At 43.4% G+C, this 11,865-nt stretch overlaps 1 pseudogene; it reads left to right on the top strand.

The window, feature by feature from the left end:
* Nucleotides 1-10,678: 10,678 nt before the first annotated feature.
* On the top strand, nucleotides 10,679-11,232 carry LOC129631550 (60S ribosomal protein L17-like; annotated as a pseudogene).
* The last annotated feature ends 633 nt before the right edge of the window (nucleotides 11,233-11,865 follow it).

Genomic DNA, 11,865 nt, shown 5'->3' with positions numbered 1-11,865 from the left:
CAATACTTTGGCCACCTGATGCGAGGAGCTGACTCATTTGAAAAGACCTTGATGCTGGGAAAGATTGAGGGCAGGAGGAGTAGGGGATGACAGAGGTTGAGATGGCTGGATGGCATCATCGACTAGATGGACATGGGTTTGGGTGGACTCTGGGAGTTGGTGATGGACAGGGAGGCCTGGCGTGCTGCGATTCATGGGCTTGCAAAGAGTTGGACATGACTGAGCAACTGAACTGAACTGAACCCCCATCAAGGCTACAGATAAAAATAAAAAGATTATTTGTAGAGTCTTTCAGACATAAAACATGTCCACTGTTCAGTTCAGTTCAGTTCAGTTCAGTCACCCAGGCCTGTCCGACTCTTTGCAACCCCATGAATCGCAGCACGCCTGGCCTCCCTGTCCATCACCAACTCCCGGAGTTCACTCAAACTCACGTCCATCGAGTCGGTGATGCCATCCAGCCATCTCATCCTCTGTCGTCCCCTTCTCCTCCTGCCCCCAATCCCTCCCAGCATCAGTCTTTTCCAATGAGTCAACTCTTTGCATGAGGTGGCCAAAGTACTGGAGTTTCAGCTTTAGCATCATTCCTTCCAAAGAAATCCCAGGCTGATCTCCTTCAGAATGGACTGGTTGGATCTCCTTGCAGTCCAAGGGACTCTCAAGAGTCTTCTCCAACCCCACAGTTCAAAAGCATCAATTCTTCGGTGCTCAGCTTTCTTCACAGTCCAATTCTTACATCCATACATGACCACTGGAAAAACCATAGCCTTGACTAGACGGACCTTGTTGGCAAAGTAATATCTCTGCTTTTTAATATGCTGTCTAGGTTGGTCATAACTTTCCTTCCACGGAGTAAGCGTCTTTTAATTTCATGGCTGCAATCACCATCTGTAGTTAGCAGGAGCTAATAACCTTTATCTTATTTCAATTCAAATACATTGACCCCAAAGCATAAAGTCAGTTTTCAGTTTTCCAGTCTATGTACATTTGGTGAGGGACAAAATACTGCAGACTACCTTCTGTTCTGTCATGGGAAGAGAAGTGGGCGACAGAGGATGAGATGATTGGATGGCATCACCGACTCATGAGTTTGAGCAAATGCTGGGAAATAGTGAAGGAAAAGGAAGCCTGGCGTGCTGCAGTTCATGGGGTCGCGAAGAGTCAGGCAGGACTTAGTGACTGAAAAACAACAGCAACAAAGTTCAGATTACAGAGGTAAAACTATTAGGGGGTCAGACAGGGGATGGTGGAAACTGTGCACTAGGGTTTTTATATGAGTGCCTGGTTTTGGGCTTTACAAACACACTGAGGCAGGTAAGTGGCCTCGAAAGGAATGTGTTGCGGGCAGAATAGTGTGGCAGGTGGCCAAGCTTCCAAGGGGAGAATAGGCATTATAGGATGTGTGAATGCAGAACCAAAAGGTTATTGAAGCAAGATATCACGCAGAATGGGGCTGGTGCTTATTCACCATTTCAAGCACTTACCAGGATTCTGTGAGGACTTGGGATCTGGGGTGCTTTTTTCAGCCTGGAGACTAAAGTCTAGGGCAAACCTGGTTATTTATGAGAGTCATGAGACCTGGAGTGTTCCATTAAATGGGATTGACTTTTCAATGTGGGTAGGGTGAACAGAAGAAAGTTGTGATGGCTGGGAGTGCAGCCCAAGAGTGGAGAGGGCCACGTGTGTCTGAGACCAGATGTGTTCTGAATGGCAAAGTCTGAGGCAAGGAACTGCCCCGCGTAGTGAGGACTCCATAGAAAGACTTGGGGCTGCTGCAGCTCAGGGAGTCATGAGAAGTCCCTGGAACCACTCAATCATGTCTGAATTGGCAAAGCGTACTCAGGATGTTTTTGCCAGGTTGTGATATAAGGCCTAAAATTAAGGCTGGTATTACAGTGCTGTGTGGTGAAACCATGAGGACCTCAACGGCCTGAGTGCTGGTTCTCCTCACTCTGCTCTTGCACACAAGGTCTCCTAACTCAACAGTCTTCTTTCTCACAGGGATTAAGTGGAGTTCCTGCTCATCCCCTCTCAGGCAGTTTCAATTCCCTGCCTGCCCTGGAGATATTCAGGTAAGCCAACAGCACCCTCCCATGGAATCAGGAGATATCCCTTCCTACCAACATTAAAGAAGCTGATCTCACAAACACTACTTGTTCACTCTTCTGAGAGCGCAACTCCGATGTGGCCCTGTGTGTGTGTGTGTGTGGTTTCCTCCACACTTGTTCATCACCAGAGAGTTCTCGCCAGAGAAAGATATCACATGTGCAGTGAATGTGGGAGATCATTTAGCCAAAGCTCAAGCCTCATTAGACACTGGTGAAAAAGTGTTAAGAGTACAACTAACGTGGATGACCTTTTAGCCAAAGCTACAGCCTCAGTAGCCACTGGAAAGTTCACACTGGAGAAAGACCTTATGAGTGTGGGGAATATGAGAAATTGTTTATAAAGATCCAACCTCATGAAACACCAGAGTTCACACTGGAGAAAAAGCCTTTTAAGTGCAGTGAATGTGGGAAATCTTTTAGCCAAAACAGCAGCCTTGTTCTATATCTGAAAACTATACTGGAGAAAGGCCTTACATATGAGGGAATTGTTTAGTCAAAGATCTAACCTCCTGAAACACCAGAGGATTTACACTGGAGAAAGGCATTATGAATGCAGTGAATGTGGAAAATCCTTTAGGGGAAGCATCAATGACTGTAAGAGTTCACACTGGAGAAAGACTTAAGTGTGACCAGTGTGAGAAGTCCTTCAGCCAAAGCTCTAACCTCACTTGACACCAGAGAGTTCACATTGGATTGGACCTTATGAGTGTGTTAAATGTGAGGAAGCCATAAGCCAAAGGACTTACCTGCTTGCTTACAAAACTCACACAGGAGAATCAACTCAGATGTGCAGAAAATGTCATATTTCCTCCTTCAGTAAAACAACACTCAAGGACATGCCTCTTGAAGGCATCATCTGCCTGAACTGAACCTCCTACATCAACATAAAATTCAGGGATGTGGGAGGTGCATAGCACACCTTAACCAACCCAGCCCTTTTTTTTTTTTTTTTGGCCACACCATGAGGCCAGTGGGATCTCAGTTCCCCAACCAGGGATCGAATACCTTCCCCCTGCTGTGGAAGTGTGGGGTCTAACTGCTGGACCCCCAGGGAAGTCCCAGTTAACCTACCCAGTGCCCTTGCCAGGTTTCTGTGGTATCAGCTCTGTAGAGATACAGAAGCCACTGTATCTCTACCACCTAGCAGGTGCCCAGACTGTGCATCATTCACCCACCCCAGTGTGTTGGGGACAGGAAATCACAGTGTTCCCCCATTCCCTTGGGGACTTCCTGAGAGGCTGGAATACCCTCTTTTCTGATTAGTTTGGACAGGGACTTGACACAGCTGTGATCCAAAGGACTCCATCTGAGTTCTGCTGGTGACCTGAAAAGATGGAGTACCTTTGGGGGGTGGGGGTGGGGGGGCGGATATTGTTGGTTTCACATGACTTTCATGTTGGAATATCCAGCCTCCAAAGCACTGACCCAGGAGCAGCCTGCCTCCAAAGTTCTGGTTTTCTGTTATAACAAAGGCCTTATGGTTTCAGTCACCTTTAATCTTGAGTGTTCTATTCACTTTATGGGCTAGTTTGAAAACAAGTAGATTCTGCCCAAATACAAGAAGCAGATTCCATGGGACGCTGACCCTTGTGTACCTCATGGGGGTGGTGGGAGGTGGAATGGTAGCAGTTCTCATGGCAGTTTGGGCCTGCTTTGCCTTGCTTTGAGCCAGAATGCTAGAATTTTTTTGTGACAGAGTATATCCTAAAGAAGGAGAGTGTGACAACCTCAAGTACTTCTGGAAAAAGCATGAATTCTCTCTTCTTCACAGGAGATACTGCTCAGCAGTGGTGAGGGAAGTCTGTTCCCTGGGTCCTAGAGGGGAGCCATGTGCCCTGATGGCCACAATTCTGTATATCTGGGAGTGTGTGTCGCTGGTTGAAAGATTACAGGGGGAATGATAGTCGTTCCAGGAGCAGAGAGCATGGGAGACTACAGCAGATTGGTTGGAATGCTCGTCTTTTAAAGGGGCATCCACAGTGCTCCAGGGGCCATGGCTGTGAAGGATGAGCAGCTGTACAAATTCTCAGGACCTTCAGAACTGTGTGTCTTGTGTAGCTGAGGGCCTCGTCAGAAAATATCTAATGGTCTTAGGGATTCCTGTAGCTTCTCTGGGCTGTACACCCTAAGGCCATTGCTACTCAGACAGGAAAACAACAAGTTGATGGAAGATCTCTTAGTCCAATGATATGGTTTTTGTGACCCAGCCTGCATTCCTTCCTACTGACTCAATTGTAAATAGTCTTCACTGCTCACCAATGTTTGCTACTATTGAGGCAAGGTGCTGATCTCAGGGCACTACAAGGGATATGGTGGTGTCAACAGAGGTTTGCTAGCTTTATTTTTCCAAAACAGTAAGAATTCTTGTTTGTTAAAGCTTTTTAGGTATAGTTAATAAACAATTGTGTCCATATTTGAACTGTACCATTTGATAAATTTTGACATTCATATAAACCTATGAAACCATCAAACAATCATGATAATTAACTTATGAATTACACAATATTTACCTCATGTCTTTTAATAATCTCTGTCTGCCCTCCCCGGCCTTCCAGGCAAACATTGATTTACTTTATAATAAAATATTCTGCATTTTCTATAACTTCTTATGAATGGAATTATATAAAATGGTTAGTCTTTTTTCCCCTTGGTGTCCTCCTCATGCAGTGTGTTTATTTTGAGATTCATCAATGGTTCTGATGTGGGTAGTTCATTTTTTATGTTGTTGAGGAGTATGATGTTCTTTGCATATACCACTATTTGTTTATTCTTTCATTTGTTTTTTGGATATATGAATAGTTTCTGGTTTTTGGCTCTATCAAACAAAATTGCTATGGACATCTCAGTACAATTCTTCAATATGGATATATTTCATTTCTCTTGTCTAATACCTTAGAGTGTGATGCCTGAGTTATAGGATAATAAATATATAACTTTTCAAGAAACACCAAACTGTGAACTAAAACTTGTTTCCTTTTGTATTTCTGTCAGCAGTGACAGACTGGTTCTTCCATATCTTTGCCAACAGTTGGGTATGGCTGGACTTTTTAAATTTTGGCCCTTTTAATAAATGTGTATAACAATATCTCACTGTAGTTTTAGTCCCACTTCCCTGATGTTTCCTGATGTTAAGCATTTTTCTTTTGCTCATTTGCCACCTTTATGTCTATTAAAATGTTCATATACTTTGCCTGTTTTTCAAAAATGAGTTTTGGCTATTTTTGTTTTCATTAGCCAGTAAGAAGATAGTGAAACAATAAAGACTTATGTTGGAACTTTGTTCATTCTTCTTTACTAAGGAGTAATTGTTTTTACTATTCTGGAATATTGGAAGATATCTCCCCAAACTTTTTTTTTTTTTTTTGGTACAATTACCTCATATAACTTACAATTAATTTTAACTTTTGTCTGAATTTTTAATATATTCTCCATTACTTTAAGTCAAAATATTCAATAATAAAATAAACAAAGGGAAGTTCCCTGGTGGTCCAGTGGTTAGGACTCTGGGCTTTCTCTATTGTGGCCCAGGTTCAATCCCTGGTCAGGGAATTGAGATCCTGCAAGCTGCCCAGAAACAACAACAACAAAACAGAACAGAACCCAAAACAAAACAAAAAATAATCCCAAAACAGTAAGTCAAGCCATGATTTGTAGTGTTGCCAGTTTCTCTAGTGTCCCTATGAAAAGAAGCGTGGGGGCAGTTATGGACTGAAGTGTATGCCCCAAAATTCATATGTTGAAGTGTTAACATCCAGTACCTCAGAATGTCTTTGTACATGGAAGTAGTCTTTAAAAAAGCTTAAATAAAGCCACAAGGGTGGATCCTAATCCAATGTGACTGGGGTCCTTAAAAAAGAAAGAAGGTAGGAAAATGAGGAAGGTAGGACAGACGCAGAGAGGGAAGACCGTGTGAAGACAGAGAGAGAAGACAGCCATCTACAAGCCAAGGAGTGCCATCCCAGAGGAATCGATGCTGTTAACTCCTTGATCTCAGACTTCTAGCCTCCATATCTGTGAGAAAATAAATTCCTGTTTGAGCTTGCCAGTTTCAGGCACCTTGTTACGGCCACTTTTGCAAACTATTAGACGGGCCATCAGCATCCAGGAAGGAGAGGGTCTGAGGCACCCCAGGGAGTAGGGAGGCTAAGGACACTCAGAGGAGCCAGAGGGAACTGGGAGGGGCTCCCCTGGGGTGGAAACAGGCCCAGAGGGAAGGCGGGGACCCTGGGTTAGACTCCCTGAGATGCTGGGTTGTGGGCTTGATTCTGGGATCCCCACCCATCAAGGGAGGGGTCACAACAAAAGATGCTCCCTTTAAGTCCCTGCCCCAGTATGAAGTGGGGAGAGGGAGCAGACTTGCCTTGGGGGTTGCTGGACGATGTTTAAAAGCTCCTGGGGGTGGGTAGTGGGGGGGGGGGTGGAGGCAAGTGGAACAGTGAAACTCCAAGGAGTTACTCAGTGGGGTCACTGTTCACAACTAAAGAAAAGATGCAGAGTTTCACACAATCGAAAGGCTACTTAAATAGGGGACCTCAAACAGGATTCGCAGAGAGCCTCCAAATGTGGGTTTCCCACGGAGGCACAATCTTGTTCCTTACACATATCCTGCTCTCTCTGGGAAACATGAACCACATTCCAGATGGTGGCATGAGACCTGGAGTCTCTGCCTGAACCAGGAATTTACCATGTACTGTATCACTTACCATCATCTATATGAATGCATTATAAGGGCTTCCCTCGTGGCTCAGTGGTTAAGAATCCACCTGCCAGAGCGAGAGACACCAGTTCCATCCCTGATCCAGGAAGATCCCATATGCCGTGGAGCAACTGAGCCCCTGAGCCACAACTATTGAGCCTGTGCTCTAGAGCCCGGGAGCATCAACAAGAGAAGCGAGGTCAACGAGAAGCCTGTGCACCACAACGAGAGAGTAGCCCCTGCTCACTGCAACCAGAGAATGAAGAGCCGTCACAGTGATAAATAAATAATGAGGGAAAACCGAAAACATTATAAAATTTAAAAAAAAGAAAAAAGTGCACTATACAAATGTCCCTAGCTCTGCAATGTGAAGAGACGACATGCTGTTTCCAGAGGGCACCTGGCAGAGCAGAGAGAAGACAGGAACATAGTCTGAAATCACACTACAAAGATCCAGTTTCATAATTATATCAAAAGTCGAACAACTTTAATCTTGAGGAGTCCACTAAATAATCAAAGAAACAGATATGGTATGACTGACATCCAGGATTTTGTCCTGAACTCAGTGAGAAACATTTCCTCATCATTTGCCAGGAATAAATTCACAGGAAGATTCTGAATATTGGAACACACTCCAGATGGCACATCATTCTCCTACGTTCATTTTTGTGGAAGTTCAACACAAGGTTAGTACACACATTTAAAAAATTACCTGTGACCCGACTATGGATCAGGGAGCTAGTGAGTAAATATACAGTGCAAAGCATGAGAGAGTGACCAAATGGACACATTAGAATGGAAGAAGAGAGAGAATTGTTTTTGAAACCACAAATAATGAAGATGAGAAGGAAGTGGCATAATTCTCCCAGTGTTACAGATGTGACTTTTGAGTATGGAAAGCTTACAAGAAGCTTACAAAATAATTTATTCAAGCTATAGAAAATTCATCGGAAAGAATGGAGGAGAGGGCGGAGCTATGAAGAGAAAGGAAAATCTAAATTCAAGAAAATTCGAATTCAGAGACAGATGAGACAGTAGGAAACATCTTTAACAATGACAATTAAGGCTGACATAACCACAGGTTGGGAATTGAATGGAAGTTCATTTTCTAAGAAAACTGTAATGAGATAGATTTCAAAAGAGAGGAATCATAATAAAATTCCAATGAAGGTTTGTTTTTCTAAGCTAGTAAGCTTAGTCTGTCAGCCCTGACATCAAGAGAGTGGATAGGAGCAGTGTGTGAGAGCAGTGGATTCACGAAGAAAATATTTTCAGAGAGTAGTGGCAGAAACTACAGCCTGGTACTGCCGTGTTCCATGCTGGTGTTACTCTCTAAATCTCAGTCCATTTGGGCTATAAGCCTGGCACCACCAACCTCATCAGGACATCTGAAGTTCGATTCCTGTATAGAAGAGATGGCAGAGCTACATGCTAGGGATCTGAATATATGTGACTAGAACCCTCCTGCACCTTCCTTCTACAATCATGAGCTTATGTCCTAAAACTCTTCTTAGAGTCAAAGGACATGAATGATAATTAGTTAACAATCAGTTTTCTCCATTTAGATTTCAATCTTGATTATTTTAATGGTTCTGCCTACTGTGAAGAGTTAGGAATAAGCAGTGAGATTCCCCCCCCCTCACCCCAACACCCCAGAATCTAAAGGAGGAGAATGTAGACTGTGAGTGACTCACATACGACATTGGGTGTTCCCATCACACGTCTGTCCAACAATCTATGACTGCAGTAAAGTAAGCACCTCCACTCATCTCACAGGACCCTGGCATGCTTTACTTGCACCAGAGTGTGTGGTCTGTGTTTGCCACACATCTTCTCTATTGTGGATGTGGTATGCACAGGTCTGGTTCCAGGCAGTGAGAACCATCAGTATTCCATACCTGAATAGGCTGGTGTCTCCAGAGTGTTTATGGAACACCCTTAAGTTGTGCTGAGGTGTGTATCACACATCCAACCCACTGTGTTCCACAGAAGTGTGCTGCAGATTTCTGAGCTGTGATGCAGTGTCCCCAGCTATTGTACCATGTGGCATTCGAGGTGGAAGCAGAAGACACATTGCATTTACTGGCTTGTCATCAGCACAAAACTGTCCCTCTGGAAAAGACCTCAGGCAATATCTACTGTACTAATGGGGAAATATGGGGGAAGGGCAAACAGATTAAACAGAACAGAAAGTTGAGATGTAATTGACATACTTTATATTACTTCAGGTGTACAATGTGATGATTAAATATTTGTATATGACAGTCATTTTGTGAATTTAGTGAAATCCCACATTTTGTTGACTGGGATTCCTGTAGCAACTGGCCTAACTCTGGTGCATGTATTCATTGGTGAAGCTGAGTTAGTAGAAATTTCAAAAGCCTGTATCCCTGAACATTTAGAATATTTTAAGCATGCAGAGAACATCATGAGAAACACTGGGCTGGAAGAAGCACAAGCTGGAATCAAGATTGCTGGGAGAAATACCAGTAACGTCAGATATGCAGATGACACCACCCTTATGGCAGAAAGTGAAGAGGAACTAAAAAGCCTCTTGATGAAAGTGAAAGTGGAGAGTGAAAAGGTTGGCTTAAAGCTCAACATTCAGAAAATTAAGATCATGGCATCCAGTCCCATCACTTCATGGGAAATAGATGGGGAAACAGTGGAAACAGTGTCAGACTTTATTTTTGGGGGCTCCAAAATCACTGCAGATGGTGACTGCAGCCATGAAATTAAAAGACGCTTACTCCTTGGAAGGAAAGTTATGACCAACCTAGATAGCATATTGAAAAGCAGAGACATTACTTTGCCAACAAAGGTCCGTCTAGTCAAGGCTATGGTTTTTCCTGTGGTCATGTATGGATGTGAGAGTTGGACTGTGAAGAAGGCTGAGCACCGAAGAATTGATGCTTTTGAACTGTGGTGTTGGAGAAGACTCTTGAGAGTCCCTTGGACTGCAAGGAGATCCAACCAGTCCATTCTGAAAGAGATCAGCCGTGGGTGTTCTTTGGAAGGAATGATGCTAAAGCTGAAATTCCAGTCCTTTGGCCACCTCATGCGAAGAGTTGACTCATTGGAAAAGACTCTGATACCAGGAGGGATTGGGGGCAGGAGGAGAAGGGGACGACAGAGGATGAGATGGCTGGATGGCATCACCGACTCAATGGATGTGAGTTTGAGTGAACTCTGGGAGATGGTGATGGACAGGGAGGCCTGGCGTGCTGCGATTCATGGGGTCACAAAGAGTCGGACACGACTGAGCGACTGAACTGAACTGAAGCATCCTGTATTAAGAGGGATTGCCCAGACCGTCTTTGATGATCCTGAAAAGAATTATGAGAAAATGATTGCTAGCCTTCAAACTGAAGCTGAAAAGGCTGATTTACAGTTAAAAGAGCTAAAAGTATGAAGACTGTGTGCCAAACTATTAAAGTTATGAATTCTTATATTTTTAGAAATGCATGCTGAAGAGGTTATACACTGATATATCTGGGATTATAAAGTAAACGTAACCCGTTAATCTGCTGCTGCTGCTAAGTCGCTTCAGTCATGTCTGACTTCGTGCGACCCCATAGACGGCAGCCCACCAGGCTCTCCCGTCCCTGGGATTCTCCAGGCAAGAACACTGGAGTGGGTTGCCATTTCCTTCTCCGATGCAGGAAAGTGAAAAGTGAAAGTGAAGTGGCTCAGTCGTGTCCAACTCCTAGCGACCCCATGGACTGCAGCCTACCAGGCTCCTCCATCCATGGAATTTTCCAGACAAGAGTACTGGAGTGGGGTGCCATTGTCTTCTCCAATGGAGATAAAGAACACCATGAAAATGATACATCATGCTTTTTTTCTAGTAAGCGGCCTGAGGTGACCCCTAAAAATGGTGCACTATTCACTTGACCCAGAAAACCCCACAAAATCATGCAAACCAAGAGGTTCAAATCTTCGTGTTCACTTTAAGAACAGTCGTAAAACTGCCCAGGCCATAAAGGGCATGCATATCCAAAAAGCCACCAAGTATCTGCAGGATGTCATTTTAAAGAAGCAGTGTGTGCCATTCTGTCGTTACAGTGGTGGAATTGGTAGGTGTGCAAAGGCCAAACAGTGGGACTGGATGCAGGGTCGGTGGCCCAAAAGAGTGCTGAATTTTTACTACACATGCTCAGAAATGTCGAGAGTAATGCTGAACTTAAGGGCTTAGATGTAGATTCTCTGGTCATTGAGCACATCCAAGTGAACAAAGCCCCCAAGATGTGGCGCAGGACTTACAGAGCTCATGATCAGATCAACCCCTACATGAGCTCACTCTGCCACATTGAGATGATCCTTACTGAAAAAGAACAGATTGTTCCTAAGCCAGAAGAGGAGGTTGCATAGAAGAAAAAGATATCCCAGAAGAAACTGAAGAAACAAAAACTTATGGCTCAGGAATAAATGCCGCAAAAAATAAATGCAAATAAAAGAAAAAAAAAGAAAATGATACATCATGATGAAGACTGGGAAAGTGTTCATGGGGTTTCATAGCAAAGTATTTATGGATATATGTGAAAAGAGCCATTATAAAAGGTAGAATATGTGTGTATAATTTTATGCACATATAAAGATAAAGGGAAAGATAAACGGAAATAGGCAGGAGAAAATCTGGTCTAAGGGATGCAAGCATGTATGAAAATACCAAAATATTTTTTATTTTTTCAAATTTATTTATTTAAATTGGATAATTACTTATCAATATTGTAATGGGTTTTGCCATACATCAGTACAAAGTGTACATTTTAAATATGTACAGTTCAAGCTAATCATATATATATATATATATATATATATATATATATAGCTGTTAAGTCACTAAGTCATATCCAACTCTTTTTGACTCCATGGACAGCAGCATGCCAGGGTCCTCTGTCCTCTACCATCTTCTGGAGTTTACTCAAACATACACACACACACATGCCTATTTTGCCATGCTTTGCAGCTTGCAGGATCTTAATTCCCTGAGCAAACACTGAATCCAGGCCTACAGCAATGAAATTGCCAAGTCCTAATCACTGCACTGCCAGAAAATTG

The sequence above is a fragment of the Bubalus kerabau genome, chromosome 17 (genome assembly GCF_029407905.1).
Source record: "Bubalus kerabau isolate K-KA32 ecotype Philippines breed swamp buffalo chromosome 17, PCC_UOA_SB_1v2, whole genome shotgun sequence".
NCBI lineage: Eukaryota > Metazoa > Chordata > Mammalia > Artiodactyla > Bovidae > Bubalus > Bubalus kerabau.
Note: the sequence above shows the minus strand (reverse complement) of the source record. Positions and strands in the feature narration are given on the sequence as shown.